Source organism: Crinia signifera, chromosome 8 (genome assembly GCF_055691185.1).
Source record: "Crinia signifera chromosome 8, ASM5569118v1, whole genome shotgun sequence".
In the NCBI taxonomy this organism is placed as follows: Eukaryota; Metazoa; Chordata; class Amphibia; order Anura; family Myobatrachidae; genus Crinia; species Crinia signifera.
This window is the reverse complement of record NC_139224.1, coordinates 160006891-160022350: the sequence shown is the minus strand read 5'-3', so window position 1 is coordinate 160022350 and position 15460 is coordinate 160006891. Positions and strand designations below refer to the sequence as shown.

The window sequence follows — 15460 nt, the reverse complement described above, 5'->3', positions numbered from 1 at the left end:
CTCCACTCCACTCCACTCCACTCCACTCCAGTGGATATTTCAAATTGAGAGGAGGGGTACTCATAAATGAAAAATAATCAAGGGGTACAGGAGAGAAAAAGGTTGGGAACCGCTGACTTACAGGATGACGATCAAAGAATCCTGCATACAACCAAACGTGAAAAGATAACGGGGAATTATTCTGATTCACTCGGAAAGGCACAATCACTCTCTAATGGACAAAACCCCGTGCACTGCAGGTGGGGCAGATGTAACATGTGCAGAGAGATTTTGATTTGGGTAGGTTATTTTGTTTCTGTGCAGGGTAAATACTGGCTGCTTTATTTTTACACTGCAATATAGATATCAGTTTGAAGTAAAACCCCACCCAAATCTAACTCTCTCTGCACATGTTACATCAGCCCTACCTGCAGTGCACATGGTTTTGTCCATTACAGAGTGTGCCTTTCCGAGTGAATCAGAATAACCCCCAACATGTAGACAGTGCCCACACACTAGAACGATTTTTGGGCCGATTGGCCGATTTTCGATAAATCGGCCGATATATCGGCCGATATTTACCGATAATCGGTCAAAAATCGGTCGAAAATCGGCCGATGCTCGCTCCCGTGGATCTTTTGCTAAATCTTCTGATCTTACGTGCTGCACAAAAGATCAGAAGATTTAACAAAAGATCCATAGGAACGCACACGGGATCTGAAGAAAAATCTTTGGTAAAGATGTGCGCTTGCCTGAAATCTTTTGTCCAGATCGGACAAAAGATTTGAAGGCGCACATCTTAAGATCGCAGATCTTTCTAGTGTGTGGGCACCTTAAGGTCTGTGTGTACTGTATAATATAAACCAGTTATACCCACAATTAATATGGTTAATGGTAAATGACAAAACAATTACTGATAACACACAAAATGACCTCTGCAGGGGCACTGACGACAAAGTGACAATACTGCTTAGTTACGTGTCTGCTAAACAAAGATATTTTTAGGAAGAACTCCGATATTTCCGCAGGTCAGAACCTCACTCTATAATTAGAAAAAACAACACCGAGTACTAATGCTATTCTTTCTGTATCATAAAGAGCGGCAATTGGCGGCTCTAGTTTGTATTAGCAAGCATTTAATGTTGCATTAAGCTACTGATTATTGCCCAGTAAATCAAATGCAGCTTCCAAGGAAGAACATACAGTTTTGCACCCTTATTTAACAATCATTATTTATAAATAAAGGATATTTCCAAGCTAAGCAAGTACAGCTAAAACAACGCAGTAAGATAGTACCATTAAAAATCTGCTCAGCATCTCAGGAGTAGGGTGCAGTCATAAAAATAATGATGGGTGAGAAAGCAAAGCCTCAGTAATTATCATCTATATGTATATGTCTAGTGTTCCGTTTGTGTGTCTCCGAAACACTGCCATCTGTTGGCAGCGAGTGAAACTACATCTCTTTCTCTCTCACACATGCACAAACACAGTGGCAATCACAAGGTAGCAATCACAAGGTAGCTAATGCTTTGAGGTTTACTAGTTACAAATATATGGTTAGAGAGAGCACAGGGACACTAGTAAGGCTCAGGGGCCACTACCGGCCCTGCCAGGAGCATTTTCGGGGAATGGTTGCGAAGGGAGTTGGGGTACTGTATGCATCCTGTGATTCTTCTGGAGCACAGAAGGAGGGTACCCAGGAACAATAGTAAGGGTAGGATGGGCACAATCATACAGGAGGGAGGCTGTGTGGAAAGCCAACATGGAGGGAGGCTTAGAAAAGTTGTTCAGGAAAAATGTGTGGAGACGATGGGTTACAGTAGCTGGGCAGCAAATGGTAGCGGGGAGGAAAAAACAAGTAAAAGGAGAGAGAGAGAGCTAAGCGGTTTTACAGTAGAGAAAATTGGAACACATTTTGCAGATAGGTTGCCATGCCCTCTACGCAAAGTGCCATGTCTTTAGGTTCTTAGAGGTCATCCACAGTGCAACATAACTACTTCACCATGGGCAGGACAAGCTAAGCGTGTGATGAATTCAGGACCAAGAAAAACATATGGGTTTCCCCAGTACACTATGGAGGTGATTCAGCATGGCTTGATAAGCAGCGTAAATTTGCTGCTTAATGAGCGGTTAAACTCCGCCCCCCTTCACAGACCGAATGGTCGCATTTGCCTGTGCATTCACAGATCATGGCTTTGTACGCTCACACGTTCATTCGCATGCGAGTGTACTGGGGAAAAATCATTTGATGGTTGCCGACCATCGAACGATTTTTTTCCCCTGTTCAGTCTAAAATTTGGCTTGGAAATGTCTGAGAAAGGGGCAGGAGCTGGCATCATTTGACATCAGCCACCCGCTCTGTGCAGGCTTTGACCCGCCAGCATTCACATAGGGATGCCCACCGTTTCCCTGGGTGCACCACCGTGTTTGTGGCCTCGGAAACGCTGGCCGTCTCTATGTGCCAACCTTCCAACCACCCACCTCTGTGCGGATGCTTTGGCGACTGTGATAGCCGCTAAAGGCGTTCGCACAGCGGCCTTGCACATGTGTATATTTGCAGATGCACAGAGCCGCACCGCCGGTCCCCGGGGTGGGAATATGATTGGAACTGATCCTTGTTGAATCAGGCCCTAGGTACACGTTACGTATATGTGCAATATATGGATCAGCCGCCAAGCCGTAAGCCAAGGCTTCTCTGAGTATTGGGTGTCCACATTGCTATATATCTAGGTGCCAGGTGGGGCACCCCAATAAACTGGCATAAGCCAAAAGGATCAGAGCAGCACCCCAGTGAAATAACTAAAGAGCGTTAAGAAGCCGGAGCTATAGACAAAAGGGGATACAAAAGTGACGAATGTCATTGAAATATTAAAGGAGGTCTTGGCGATTGGCTTGGGGCTTACCCATATATTTGCAGGTATATGTAACCAAGATCTCAGAATTCTACTAACAGTATTTTAAACCTGGTTACTGGTCTGACTCAGCGTGCTGGGGGAAGCAATGTGCTTTTTTATACTCCATGTGTACCTTCAATGCCTGGAAAGATCCCATGGTTCAGGCGCTCAGCCAGGTACATCATGAACACGAGGATTTATGCATTCTCGTAAGGCCACCCAAGCACAAAGAAGCAGATGTAGGTACAGGGTCATTTACTCCATCAGCTTATACCTCGCCAGCGTGGTTTTATGGAGATTCCATCTTTATATCCAAAGCTGTTCTAGTGTGTAACTGATGAATGAGAGATGACAGAACAGGCAGAGGGGGACTAAATCTGCTCAAGCAGCCGAACTTAACTCCTCATCCACCATAAGTCACCAGGGTCACCTCCTTCCTGGCCACAAGCAGCCTCGGTTAAGTCCTCATCCGCAATAAGTTGCCAGGGTCACCTCCTTCTTAGCCACAAGCAGCCGCTGTTAACTACTCATTTGCCAAAAGTCACCAGGATCACCTCCTTCATGGCTACAAGCAGCCAAGGTTAACTCCTCACTCGCCATAAATCACCAGGGTCACCTCCTTCTTAGCCACAATCAGCCAAGGTTAACTCCTCATCCGCCATAAGTCATCAGGGTCACCTCCTTCTTAGCCACAATTAACTCCTCATTCTCCATAAGTCACCAGGGTCACCTCCTTCTTAGCCACAAGCAGCCGCTGTTAACTACTCATTTGCCAAAAGTCACCAGGATCACCTCCTTCATGGCTACAAGCAGCCAAGGTTAACTTCTCATCCGCCATAAGTCATCAGGGTCACCTCCTTCTTAGCCACAATTAACTCCTCATTCTCCATAAGTCACCAGGGTCACCTCCTTCTTAGCCACAAGCAGCCACGGTTAACTCCTCATCCACCATGTCACTAGAGTCACCTCCTTCCTGGCCACAAAGTTTGAAGATTTCAATTCATTAGTCAACAAGACCTTCTTCCGGTCTTCGTCAGTCCACTGGTGGTGCTTCATGGACCAGACAAACCTCTTTTTCATATTATATACTGCCAGTCGGCCTGTCAACCCTTCTATTCACAGATACAACTGAGACCTGCTTACTTCAACCAGAGTTTATTAGGAAAGTAATGCAGAATAAGGGCAGACCTCTAGGACTACAGAGCACGCACTTCTCCTGCAAAGGGGTTTACCTGTGCGAAAGGTGGTCAGGGACGTGTTATGTAGAGTCTTGAGTGATGAGTTTTATCATATGTACTGTAAGCAATAATATTAATCTCCTAGTCTCAGCCATTGCATGATTGCAACAAACAATTTCCCATTTTGGTTATTTTCTCAAGTCAGTTGAATCTTCGCTTGTGAGATTTTAAATGAGAGAATGATAGATCCAAGTGGAATGGTCCAGGGGGAGCGTGTGATGTGTTCTATCTCTTCCCTGTAGTGTACTGAGTGTCATTTGTGCTCTACCCAACCATACGATCAAAGAGCAGAGCTCCTACGGTAAGAAAGCTCTACGTCCCAGTAATAGTCATGTACACACTTCCCTTCATCAGTGCAAATGACCCTACTGTGCAGAGTGCACATTTACTCTGACCCAACAGGCCAGGAAATAAAGAGTTTCCTGTAATGGCCCAAGAAGAATGCAGGAGAGAAACCGAGATCTCATGATTCACCGGCAAAATTGCTCCCTAGATATTATGGTGGCAGAACACATATGTGGTTCGGAATATATCTGAGGGATACAATGGCTTCAGAGAACATCAAGTGGTGGTACGGTCCTCTGATCTTGCGGAAAGTCTAGGAGTGTCGAAGTGAAATGATGTTTACAGCACATGCCGAATACGTACTTGCTAGGACTAGAAGTCACATAGAAAAGGCTCCTTTCTTCATTTCTTTTAAATGCTAGAAAAATACTGTAAAGGTTTTTTCCCCACAATCTTGTAGCCTTTTTCTGTCTGGTGCGAATGTTATTAATGGTCTTCAGTCTCATCATTTCACCAAATTACTCAACCAAACAAATTTCACTTTTTCAAAAAGGTGCCCAATCATCACTGGCTCGCCAACAGAATGCACCGATCAACGGGCATCAATGACTGGAAACCCCTTTGGCAGATTGGGGAAGTAGAACATGTTAATAATGTCCCATTTCTGCAATCTCCACCAGGAACGGGATTTTTAAACTTGTTTAATATCCCCGATCCACCAGTCAGGGGACCGATATATTAAAGATGTATGATCACCTTATAGGATGCTTTGGGAATCTCGCCAGTTGGGATACCAACAGTCAGATACCAACAACTGAATCCAGACATTAGGGGCCTTATTCAGGTTGGTTTGCAAAATATCTCTTTAATGGGCAAAACCATGTGCACTGCAGGTGGGGCTGATGTAACATGTGCATAGAGAGTTAGATTTGGGTGAGTTATTTAGTTTCTGTGCAGGGTAAATACTGTCTGCTTTATTTTTACACTGCAATATAGATTTCAGTTTGAAGTACCCCAGTACAGAAGTTAGGTGCATTTGGCTCCCGGCCACCAAGTGCCTCATTTATCACAGTCACCACATAAAAACATGTGAAAATATAAATAAAAGAATAATAATAATAAAAGAATGTCAGCCAAAGTGGAGGTAACACCTAACTTTTCTTTTTATACATAAAATATTCATTTAAACAGTGACATTAATGTGGTCTTATTTGTTCCCCCCCCCCCCCTCCTCCTCATCTTCGTTGAACACTTCTCCTAGTGCTTAACTGAACATGGCTTCTGATTGCACAGCTTACAGTGTAAGAACAGAAAGGTAATTACTGCAGTTCCAGTTTTACCATACAGTCAGCTGTACAAATCCTCATTTAATAGTTTTGCATAAAAACGTCAAATCCCTATCAAGAGAAAATAAACTCAGCGATATTCCTCGAGTCGCAGATTTATAATGAGCACATTGTTCTATCAGAGAAGGCTCATTCCGTCTTCTGATCCGATCCCTTCAGTGTCTGCGCCCTACTGTATATGTCACCAGACAGCCTTCACCTAACAGACCCAAGGAACAGCTAGAACCACTGTGTACGTTTCAGGACCAAGGACAGCGGCAGATTGTCCTTCACGCAGCAGCTAAACAAAAAATAATATTGTCTTATTTAGCATAATGTGATTGACCAAAACATATGGTGGCGCAATTCAATTTAGTCAGATATCACGTTCAGCAGAGGCTGGTGTTTGTCAGCTTCATCTGACAGCTGGCAGGGAGGCAGCAAATCCTACAAAATGATGCATATCCTATAATAAAAAAAAAATACCATAAAATATAAATCCATAATCAGCCAGTGTAATTCCCTTGTTTATATCGTGCTAACAAGCTTCTCACATCCTATCGCTTTGAAGACGAAGGCGCTTCTTTCATGACCGGCCTTTTAAGTCGCTTCTGTGTCCGCGTCCGGCGCCTGCTGCTCGCTAGGCCGACCTTTATTCTCCGTGGGGAGATTGTTTCTCTAGGATCAAGGAGTTTGGGCTGTTTATTCTAAAAAAGCAGAAGACAGATGTTGCAGGTGTCTCCTGGGCCCCACACTGCTGACCCAAGGATTCTAGACAACCAACGTCTTCAATGCTACAGCATCATACACATCAGCCAAATACTTCCAGCTACTGTAGGCTGCCTTGTCATTACATAGCCCATTAACGTCTATGTTAATTGCATCCCCTGTGCTTACTGGAGAGCAGTACACATTAGACCTGCTGCATTCTGAGAGTGTCCAGCGTTGAGATCATACAGATGCGTTTATCAAGGTTTTCTAAGATGATGAGTGATGTAGCAGCATCCACTGGGTGGTGATTAGCGCTAGGTCACTGGGTGTATAGCAATATTGTGTTACCTGAGGCCTAAGGCTCTATAGTACATAATAACACATCTGCCAGTAGGGGGGGGTGGGGGGGGCGTTCTCAAGGGAATGAGGCATGATGGACAGGCGAATATACGCAGCCTAGCCCTATATCTTTAACAATGCCTGCTGCTGATGGTTGCTAGTGACCCCTATCTGATGTCTGTAAGTGAAGATAAATCCGGACTATATTGTGTGTCGGGAGGACAGCCAGCACAGGGGAAGTCACAGTGCCTGGTTTGTGTTGTCTGATGTGTAGCCAGCGTTAGGTGTGTAATCAGCTAACTAGACCCATGCAAAGTCCTGGTCAGTGCTCCCCATACAGCCGACTCTTGCAGGCTTCTGCTGGTCCAATCAGGAGGCAGCAGCAGAAATGATTGAGTCGACCTGACTGCTAGTTTGCGAGGCCGGGACATACAGCTCTCGAAGCCATTCCCCTCTGTAACCTGGCTGCACCAAAATGCACCATGTGGCACTTATCCTGGCGTATCAAACTCCTACACTCTTAGATTGTAGGCCTGCGAGCAGTGCCCTGTGTTACCCCTTTGCCTGTCTGTTCCCACCCAGCCACATTTCATTATTGTGTTTCTTCCCAATCGGGGACACTTGGCAACAGGGACATTTTCAATATGGACAGGTTCTATGGCTCTTAATCAGATCTGATCGCAGCACAAATTTGTTCTCAAAATGGGCAAAACTGCAGGTGGGGCAGATGTAACATGTATAGAGAGAGTTAGATTTGTGCGGGTTATTTTGTTTCTGTGGAGGGTAAATACAGGCTACTTTTATTTTTACACTGCCATTTAGATTTCAGTTTCAACACACCCCACCCAAATCTCTCTCTCTGCCCTTTTTACATCTACCCCACCGGCAGTGCACATGGTTTTGCCCATTTTGAGAACAAATATGTACTGCAATCAGATCTGAATAAGGGCCTATATTCATGTTCCAACAGTGTTGACTTGTCAGCGGTGGGTGTATGAGGATTACAGCTCATGTACAACAAATAGGTCAGTAGTACATAATAACCATGCACGCTAATTAAATTAAATATACATCTCCCACCGAAGACCCTTTATACCCCTTTCATATCGCACTTTTAAAACGGTATATTGCCATTTTTTTTCCATTTTAAAACGTTTAAGGCTGCAATGTGAAAGTGCCAAAGTTGATTTACCGGTTAAAGATAACCGGTATTTCAACACGGTTAAAAAGCAGAGTCCTACACGTTTTAAAGCCGTTTTTTTGGCAGTTTGAACAGCTCTATTTCAATGGCTTGAAACGTGTCCCTTGGGGGTTCAACGGGTTGAATGTTTAAATGGTATTAAATGATTTTTAAAACAGTTTTCACCTGCAATGTGAAAGGTCTCAAGGCTCAGACCCGTTTTAAAGTCCCATTTAAGAATACCGTGTCATTACCCATTTCTGCAATGTGAAAGCAGTATTACTCATATGCCTGGTACACGACTGGTAATCATTTATTTTGTAATCATTTTGTCAATCACATTGCAAACGGCCAGCTATAAAAAAATATCGCAGCACGGCCTTGCGCATGCATACTACGGGCTGTACACCTGCGCAGTCTATCAATAATCGCCTGGCAGCGGTGTGATCAGGTCTGAATAACCCCATTGTTTCTGCTGGTTACAGCACTCCGGTCTGAATTTCCTCGCATTAATCTTTCCCCCCCCCCCCCCATTTCATTTTACCAGAGTATTCTCCTACTCATCAATTTGCATGAAACGCTGCAATACACCAACGAACGTTTAATGAAGATTAATGAACCAGTCACCCCGGATGTCTTGCAGAAGTGTTTGGAGCGTCCACAACAACTTCAGTATGAAACTTGTAAGAATAAAACAAGATCCTGACATACAGTAGAAAGAAATGTCCCGCCACAAAACATAACCCATCCACTGTATACCAAATGTCAATTAAAACAATTCAATATATCAGTTGCTGATTTCAGACACAAAAAGGGCCTAATTCAGACCTGATTGCAGGACACATTTGTTTTCAAAATGGGCAGAACCATGCTGCACTGCAGGTGGGGCAGATGTAAATGTGCAGAGAGAGTTTCATGCGTATAATCGTCGTCGGTACTACGCATGGGCATACCCCAGGTTCTATGGGCTGCTTCGGCCCATAGAATCCAAAGAGGTAGCTTGGAAGGGGAGGGGGGATACCTCCCAATGGGACTTTCTTGGGTGACTGGCAGGTCAATAGGAAGTCACTGCCTGTCACAGAGCAGTCTCACGGACTGCATCTGCCTTCTCTACAGTGATGGATTTTACCCAGGCGGGGCAGCAGTCTTGCAGCCCATAGGTAAAAACCGCCACTGGTATGGAAACTGTAGTAACACGTCGTGACACAGTTCTGTGCATGTTATGGACTGCAGTACCACTTATAGCCTGCATTCCTGGGGGGGCACTATGCACAAGAGAACATGTTGAAAAAGTACCTTACCCCATACCAGTACCTCCCTACAATATATGTTGCAATTAAATAGCGGTACTTCCCCTGTAACAACATGGGTGATTACAACAGTTATTACGCTTTTTTTCTTCTGAAAATTTCCAGCACATATTCCCAAAACGCAGCTTGTCAGCCACGCTATTAACTAATTTTATTCACCTCTCCTGCATCAATAGCGCCTGTAATGGGCTGTAGGAAATTGTCTTATTAGGGCTGCAAAAGAGATGATCCTTCAAAATAAAAAAAAAGACATTAAAAAAGTGTAACGTGGGCTGACAAAGGCACACTCCTAACGTGCGGACCTCCCTCTCTCCATAAACACAGGATGTTTCTGTTGTGCTCCTTGCCTGGTTGCAGCAGAACTCCCCTGAGTGCCAAACATTCCGTATGTAAATCAGCAGAGTTCTTTATGTCTGCGCGACAGACGATCTGGATCTCAAGGCCGAGCCTGCGTCAGATAGCCAGCAACGGCCTTGGGCCTATTTCCCAAATCCCACTCTCTGAATACAGAAAGGATGTAAATTATTAAGGTGCCTATTACCTGGAAGCCAACTGCCTGTAATGCTTTAGGTTAGAGCTATAAGAGATGGTAAGACTACAGAACGTAAGCTTGTGAGCAGGGCCCTCCCACCTCTTATTCGATTACTGTTCTGCAACCAATTCCCAACTGTGAAGCGCAGCCGAATAAGCTGACCCTGTGTGCAAATGGTAATAATAACAAAAGCATCGCTCAATCAAAAAAAAGCAACTAGGAAAAAGGAAAAGAGAGGGAAAGCGGGGCCACTATTAACACTCACAAATGTATACATAAATGTTTCAGCAGCTTATCAAACCTGATGATTTGGGAGATGAATCTCCGTACACACAACAGACTTCTAGTCCGGAATCCCGTAGGACACAGCAGCAGATTCTCAGCCTGGGATGGCAGATGAAAGAGAATACCAACACGCACTCAGCATAACAGCAAATAATGTAAATAATAGGTATGGAAGAAAATTCTATATACAGTATAGGACGCATAGGGCCAAATGTAGTAAAATGTGATTTTTGGCCATGTAGGCCAAAAAATGTCAGAAATCGCATCCAGATGTTTTCTCATAGAAAACTTTAAAAACCGCAAATGTAATAGGGTGCATTTTCCAAATCGCACCCTAAACATAGCAAAAAAAAAAAAAAAAATCGCAAAATAAATAGACCAGGTCCAGTCTGGTGAGTTTGACAGACCCCCTCCCCCCTCACGAGCATAACTAGCCCTGGGCTCATTGAGCCGGTCAAGGTTCCCCAAATACCCCCAGGTACCACATCCGGGGATGACCAGCCACAGTAGTCATGGTTTAGCTGGGGGACCATGACACCACTGGCTGTTGGAGCCCGGTGCTGGTTCTAAAATACAGGCGACACACAGTCTTTTTGTCTGCTGTATATTTGTAAATAGAAGCGGTCCAAGAGCCCGATGCTGGTCACTTAAATACGGGGAATCCCCACTATTTCCTCCATATTTGGGGAAAATGTGTCTGGTTCAATGAGCCCGGGGCTGGATATACTTAGGAGCAGGTCCACAGGCCGTTTATTTATTTTATTAGAACCAAATTAAATTGCCAGAACTGAGTCTAGAGGCCCCCATACACTAAGCAATTTACCTGTTGTTTGGGCTCTTTTCCTGCAATTGCGGAGATCTATCACATGAAAAGAGCTAAAATTGGATGTGAATGACAGCAGGTCTGATGCGCCGCGTTGTCCTGTGCATATCGCATCGGATCCTGCGAGTCGCACCGGCTGCACACTTGTGAACCAGACAGGCTTGGCTGGGATTGCATGCGATATATTACATGCGATCCTGTAGGCGGCACAAGGGTGGATTGCAGGCAACTTCTCCAAGCGTTTTTTGGGACGTGCCCACAAAAACTGTTGGCGCACTCATGAAAATGCTAATTCGATGGATAGCGGGTGCTGGAAAAGTCAGTTCAGGCTGACTTCTTAGCGAACAATGAAAAAATCATTCTAGCCATGATACTAGCCATGATACTAGCCATGATACTAGCCATGGCAATCACCAGCCTGTTAGAAGACACACTGTACTCACAAAACATCAGGTCAGGGGAATAAACCAGTAAAAAGCTCTCACAGCTGCAATGCTCGTATCAATGTGTGCTGGTATCGCTGGGATCCAGGGGGATGGGGACCTGTGGGATCCCTACCCATGGAGCGCTCAGCACCATCAACGTTATCTTGCCAAGTCATTCTATCTACGCCTTTTATCTTAAAAGCTGGATAACTTAGATCCCCCTCTGACTTTGCTGTGTTCTATCAATACTTCTTCGTTTTAATTGAAGTTCTCCATGGAAGAACCTTTTGTAGAAACTGACATGTAAGGGATGTCAGATCTCTACTACTGCAAACCCCCCCCCCCCCCCGTACACTGTGCTGGTCAAGCAGCGAAATCATTTTTGCAGTATATATATATATATATATATATATATATATATATATAGCGTGGGAGATGGTGCTGGCGGCACTCGGTGGGGACTTGGTACGAAAGGATCAAAGAGCTGACACCACACACAGCTTAGGTGCTTACTAGTTTCGGATTTAATAATCCTTCGTCAGAGTACCGACGAAGGATTATTAAATCCGAAACTAGTAAGCACCTAAGCTGTGTGTGGTGTCAGCTCTTTGATCCTTTCGTACCAAGTCCCCACCGAGTGCCGCCAGCACCATCTCCCACGCTGTATCTCCTTCCTTCGGAAGGCACCGGGGCCATCATCATTATTGGAGTGCCGGATCTCCTTGTCCTTATATATATATATATATATATATATATAACATACATACACACACACACACTAGGTGATTTATCGCGCCCTACGGGCACTCTTCACAACGGCGTAAGGGTCTGCGCCCCCTTAATTTGTGAAAGTTTGTATATGAGAAATATGGTTAGAATTGTATGAAAGATGGCCTGTATTGCAACTTGGGTGTCCGCGAATCGCGGGAGGGGGGGTCGTGGGGGGTGCCGCGAATCGCGGGAGGGGGGGTCGCGGGGGGTGCTGCGAATTGCGGGAGGGGGGGTCGCGGGGGGGGTGGTTGCTGCGAATCGCCGGAGGGGAGGGGGGGGGGGGTGATGCGAATCGCCACAAGAAAAAATCAACACATAAAGGTCAACACATGTAAATGTAAGTGTGGCACTTCATTGGTGTCCATGTCGACACATGACAATGAATAATAAAACATAAAAAAAAAGAAAAATAAATCTTCAAAAACTCATGTCAACCTTTTTCATTGTCGACCATAGCCATGTCAGTGTTTTGCATGTGCCATTCAATCCTGGGGCTGCTGAGAATTGCAGGGGGGGTGGGGGTGCCGCAAATCGCGGGAGGGGGGTCGCGGGGGGGTGCCGCGAATCTCAGGAGGGGGGTTGCGGGGGGGGGGGGGGGGTGCCGCGAATCTCAGGAGGGGGGTTGCGGGGGGGTTCTTTTTGCTGCGAATCGTGGGAGGGGGGGTCCCGGGGGGGTTTTGACGCGAATTGCGGGTGGGGGGGTCGCGGGGGAGGTAGGGTCCGCGGGGGAGGCGGGGTGTTTTTGCCGCAAATTGCGGGGGGGGGGGGGGGGGTGCGGTGGCTGTGGAGTAGCAGTGCTGGGCAGCATGGGAAGGCAGAGGGTGTCTGGCACTGTCTATGGGCTCACTGGGCTGGTTATCTGTCATGTGAGTCAGTCATGTGAGTCAGAGGCTCCACCCAGCGTTATACACACACTCACACACTTTGAGTGACAGATGTAGCCAAATATATAAGATATATATATATATTTATATATAAACCACAAAAAGAAAGTATATATACAGTGTATGAGGAAATGTGAGGTCTTGGTATCTAGGACATTAAGATTAAATTATTTATTGTTGACCTGGTTTTGTTATGACCTACCAAATATAATGAATTCGGTTGTGTTTCAGGATAATCCATTTGTAGGAGCCAGATGAGAGAATATAAGAGAATCGCAGAGAGCGAAGCAGCTTGTTACATTTCACCATTTAGAATATAACAAATCTAGAACACTTGAAAGAATCGTCATAAATAATCCATTAGAAAATGTTCCCGATGAGCTAGTCTGCAACCGCAGGAAACTGCTGGCCACTTTTCGTCGCCGACTAAACCTTTGAGTTCCCATCAGGAGTAACAGTGGCACCTGCTGGATGATTAAAACACTTTAAACAAATCATACGATGGACAACATAATGAAAGAAAATGACTTTTCTTGGTGAATACAATTAGAAAGAGATGGTAAAGAAAAACAATCGCATGAGGATGAATTTTCTTGAAAGGTGAACGTTAAGTGTAGAATCAGTTGGTTGTTGGAATGATTCATACACAAAGGGCCTCATTGGTGTCTGTACACACAGGCCTAACGCCAGATGTGATTATTCAGGCTATGGGCTCGCTAATTATAGAGAGAGAGGTACATAGATGTCCTACATAACCATCACAGATTCTTTGGGAACTGTGTACGCAACAATGCAGTAACATCGACTGTCTATGGTCATGCAGTAGGGACGCTGGAGTCACGTTTCCCTGGGGGTAGATACAGATGACTGTCGAATGGGATACCAGCGGGCAGAATACTGAATCCTGCATCCCTACGGAGGGAATCCCAACAAGTATAGGTAGGTCCGCTAAGTATATTTTACTTTCCCCTGCTTTCCCCTAGCTCTCCCCCTACAGTCTAATCCTAACCATCCCGCCAAAGCCTAACCCTAATCATCCTACAGCCTAAACCTAACTTCATCCCATCCAATTGCAGCCTAAGCGCTAGTGCCTAATTCTTACCCTGGAACCCCGCCAACTACACCTGGCCCACCCCCCTGCCCAGCACCCTAACCTTGCCCCCCCCCCCCCCATTTAAGTGTCTAAACCTCCTTTCCTGCATCATAACCTCCCATACACAGTCTAACTGTAAGTCCTGTGCTAGTGCCTAAACCTATCCCCCCCACACCCTGGCCTAACTGTAACCCACACCACTATCGCCGACATTCCTGTTTTTGTCTTCTTCCCGCTAGTACGGATCCGGCGTCGATCTTGTCATCCCAACCACATTCTGTTACTTTCATACTTGCCTACCCTCTCGGAATGGCCTGGAGGCTCCCTAAAATCAGGAAGGTGGGCAAGTCACCCGCAATCCCCCCAGTCTCCCTTGCTGTCCTGGCATGGGGGGGGGGGCGCGCAAGGGACCTGATGATGCAAATTGTGTCTTCATGGCCCTGTCCCTCACTGTGCAATGCCTGAAATACCGGCATTTCACAGCGGAATGCGGCGTGGCCACAATGAATGCCATTGCAATGACCACACTCACACAAGGCTCTGACCCTGCCCCTTTTCACAGCACTCCCCTCGTCTCTGCCCCCTGCTTCCTCTAGCTGGCTGCCCTCTCCCGACAAATACAGTCTAAAAGTAGGCAACCCTGGTCATACGCCCCCCAAAATAGCCGTGACATTCCTCCGTTTTTTTGCCGCCATTACCTCTCCTAAACAGCCCCTTCCTGTAAATCACTCTGCATTAACAAATCTCTTTGTGAATGACATCGCAGAGGTTCCTTGACACCTGCGCAGATCGAACGCAGCCTAGTCTGCCGATAATCAAAAGTTTGCCCAAACATCAGCATTAAGGACAAACATGATTTAGGCCCAAAAGACATATCATGGCCAGCTAATATATGGGCCGAGTCATACGCATTCGTCATGCCCGAATTTAACCCCTTCTCCAATGTTTTGGGTTTGCATGTGTATGCGTGTGTGCTCCAGAGGGGGCAGGTGGAGGCGGGAGCAGCGGAACTCTTAGGTGTGCAGGCGTAGTGATACCTGCTCAGGACGTTCGGCTGACGTCACCTTTGTAACACACCCTACGGCCTACTTGGTGTCACTGAATGGTACATTATTTCCTCCACCACCGATAGAGATCTCCGCTTCTACTGCTGCTAATTCCCTGCTTTATGCTCTCATTTGGAGAAACATTTCTTAGCAGATAAAGAGACGCTAACAAACTGCAGGCAGTAAATAAGTTGAAGCCTTCCTTTAAGATTTTCAATACAAGATTTGCATAACCGAATCCACCTTTTGAATGAGTGTTAATTACTGATACTCACATACATGAACCTGTGCTATATTTGGGTTATGACAGCAGATGCTCATTTTAGAGTAACACATATTC

At 45.6% G+C, this 15460-nt stretch overlaps 1 protein-coding gene and 1 long non-coding RNA gene across 20 annotated transcripts in view; one reads left to right on the top strand and one right to left on the bottom strand.

Moving 5' to 3' along the window:
* The window catches only part of PTPRF (protein tyrosine phosphatase receptor type F), a 675453-nt gene that overhangs the window by 512974 nt on the left and 147019 nt on the right, over positions 1 to 15460 (bottom strand). The gene's annotated exons all lie outside the window — the stretch shown is intronic.
* Positions 9785 to 13353, top strand: LOC146027176 (uncharacterized). Its single transcript, XR_014454707.1, has 3 exons — positions 9785 to 9850; positions 10085 to 10244; positions 13213 to 13353. It is a non-coding gene; the product is annotated as an uncharacterized LOC146027176 (long non-coding RNA).